Below are 405 nucleotides of genomic sequence, written 5' to 3'. Positions count from 1 at the left end.
CATCGAACAGCTGAGAGCTCTGAACCACACGGTGGAGCTGCTGCACACACAGGTAACACACACACACACACACCTGCAGATTTTCTAACATGTAAGTAACATGTTTCCTGAAACAGTAGTAATGTGTGTGTGTGTGTGTGTTTGTCAGAAAACTGTGGACGAGCTCGATGGCAGCTCTCACCCGGCTGAACACACACACACAGTGGAGGAGCTGAGGGCCGAGCTGGCCGAAGCTCAGAGACACACACACAGACTGAGACAGCAGCTGGACCAGATCCGGACCAGGACTCGGTCCAGGACAGGGATCAGGACCAGAGAGGGAGGACAGTGGTGCTACGTACCTCCTGCACACAGTGTGAGACTTTTCTTCCTTTTATTTCACACTTCTCATCGACAACATTTCGT

The sequence above is a fragment of the Seriola lalandi genome, unplaced genomic scaffold, assembly GCF_002814215.2.
Source record: "Seriola lalandi dorsalis isolate HSWRI2012SDOR001 ecotype SW California unplaced genomic scaffold, Sedor1 jcf7180002054746, whole genome shotgun sequence".
NCBI lineage: Eukaryota > Metazoa > Chordata > Actinopteri > Carangiformes > Carangidae > Seriola > Seriola lalandi.
This window is presented reverse-complemented; position numbering follows the sequence as displayed.